Source organism: Henckelia pumila, chromosome 3 (assembly GCF_033568475.1).
Source record: "Henckelia pumila isolate YLH828 chromosome 3, ASM3356847v2, whole genome shotgun sequence".
NCBI lineage: Eukaryota > Viridiplantae > Streptophyta > Magnoliopsida > Lamiales > Gesneriaceae > Henckelia > Henckelia pumila.
In genome coordinates, this window is record NC_133122.1 from 12832118 (window position 1) to 12834607 (window position 2490).

At 28.8% G+C, this 2490-nt stretch overlaps 1 non-coding gene across 1 annotated transcript; it reads right to left on the minus strand.

Moving 5' to 3' along the window:
* Window positions 1-899: 899 nt before the first annotated feature.
* LOC140894226 (small nucleolar RNA R71) lies at window positions 900-1009 on the minus strand. The gene has a single exon (XR_012153770.1). It is a non-coding gene; the product is annotated as a small nucleolar RNA R71 (small nucleolar RNA).
* Window positions 1010-2490: the final 1481 nt, after the last annotated feature.

Sequence of the window (2490 nt, forward strand, 5' to 3'; positions counted from 1 at the left end):
GTACCATGTATTAAATATCGACTGATATTAATATAGTGGGAACTATATTATATGATATACTTGTTTAAATATTTCATTGTTCTTTTATGTTTATTCTTATTTTAGTTTCTTTTATTTATTTTTATTAAACAATCTTAAATAAACCAACAATGAACCTTTGAAACCTTGACAATTTTATAATTTGTGTATTTGAAGTTTTATAATAATATTTTCATCTATAATATATTATTGCTAAAATTAAACTTACAACATCCTCTCCGTGGATCGATCTCGTACTCACGAGTATATTACTTGCAGACAACCTACACTTGGGTGAATTACAATTTAAGTTGTAGCAAGTTTTTGGCGCCGTTGCCGGGGAGGTATAAATTAAGTTTAATTTTGTTATTATGTAAATAGTATGTTGTTTTTAATTGTATGATTGTTTGGAGTCGTAAACAAAGTGGTAGACTTGTTCGAGTAACTGAAAATATTTTAAACATGGACGATAATTCTAATAATCAAGATGATAATAATAATAATAATCATCATCAAGAACATGAACAACCAAGAACACTTAGGCACCATATGAATCCAATAAGAACTAGTACACCATCTTGTTTAGTTTTTCCTCCTGATGTATCTAATTTCAATTTTAAGCCACAAGTCATTCAACTTTTACCAAATTTTCATGGCTTAGATTCTGAAAATCCATATTTGCATTTAAGAGAATTTGAGGAGGTTTGCAACACTTATAATGATCAAAATTGTAGCATGGATACTGTTCGATTAAAGCTTTTCCCTTTTTCCTTAAAAGATAAAGCTAAAACATGGTTGCAAAATTTGAGATCAAGTTCAATAAGATCATGGGAAGAAATGCAACAATAATTTCTAAAAAAGTTTTTTCCTTCCCATAGAACAAACTCTTTTAAAAGACAAATTACAACTTTTTCTCAAAACAAGGGGAAACATTTTATCAATGTTGGGATAGATATAAAGAGTTACTTAATACATGCCCACATCATGGTTTTGAAATATGGAGAATAGTTTCTCACTTTTATGAAGGTTTAATACCTAAAGATAGGCAAATGATAGAATTCATGTGTAATGAAACTTTTGAAGATAAAAACCCAAATGAAGCTATGGAATATTTGGAGTCATTAGTAGAAAATGCTCAAAATTGGGATAATATAGGCTCAATTGAACCACCAAGTAAAACCAATAATTCAACAAATGGGGGTGGTATTTATCATCTTAAAGATGATGTAGATGTTCAAGCTAAACTTGCATCTTTAGCAAGAAAAATCGAGTCATTAGAAATGAAAAAGAGTGATCAATTAAAAAGTGTTCAAGAAATTGTTTGTCATATATGTGACACACATGATCATCTTACAAAAAATTGTCCTACTTTGCCTTCATTTAAAGAATGTCTCCATGAACAAGCCAATTATGTTAACAATTTTAAAAAACCAACATTAGATCCTTTTTCACAAACATACAATCCTGGTTGGAGAAATCATCCCAATTTTAGTTGGAGGAACGATAATAATGCACAACCTTCACAACAACCTTTTCAAAATAACAAAAATCATCAAGGTTATGCTCCTTATATCCCACCTCCAAGAAAAAATTTTGAAGATGAAATTCATGCATACATTCAAAAGCAAGAGTCTATCAATATTCAAAACATTCAATCTATGAATGATTTGAAAGAAACTCTTGCAAAATTTGCATCTGCACTTAATATTCATGAAAAAGGAAAATTTCCATCTCAACCACAACCTAATCCTAAAAATCAAAATCAAGAAAAATTTGATCAAGTAAAATCTGTTATTACTCTTAGAAGTGGTAAAATAGTTAATGATCCATATAGTGATGAAAACAAAGATCAGTCAAACTCAAAGAGTAAGGATGAAAATCTTGATACTTTCGAGAAAGATGATACTTTGAGTCCTAAGATTAAGAAAGTTGATGATAAATTATCTGAAATAATATGTGAGTCAAATAAACATGTTCCTTTCCCTCATGCATTAGTTAATAATAAAAAACAAAAAAATGATTCTGATATTTATGAAGTTTTTAAACAAGTAAAAATAAATATTCCATTATTAGATGCTATTAAACAAGTGCCTTCTTATGCAAAGTTTTTAAAAGATTTATGTACTGTAAAAAGACAATTGCATGTAAAGAAGAAAGCATTCTTAACGGAGCAAGTAAGTTCTATTATTCAAAATAATTCTACCTTGAAATATAAAGATCCCGGTTGTCCAACAATTTCATGTATTATTGGAAAGAATAAAATTAAAAAAGCTTTGTTAGATTTGGGAGCAAGTGTGAATTTAATTCCTTATTCAGTTTATGAAAAGCTTAAGTTGGGAGATTTAAAACCTACATCTGTTACTCTTTTACTAGCCGATAGGTCGATCAAAATACCTAGAGGTATCTTAGAAGATGTGTTAGTTCAAGTCGATAAATTCATATATCCTGTGGATTTTATTGTCTTGGATACAC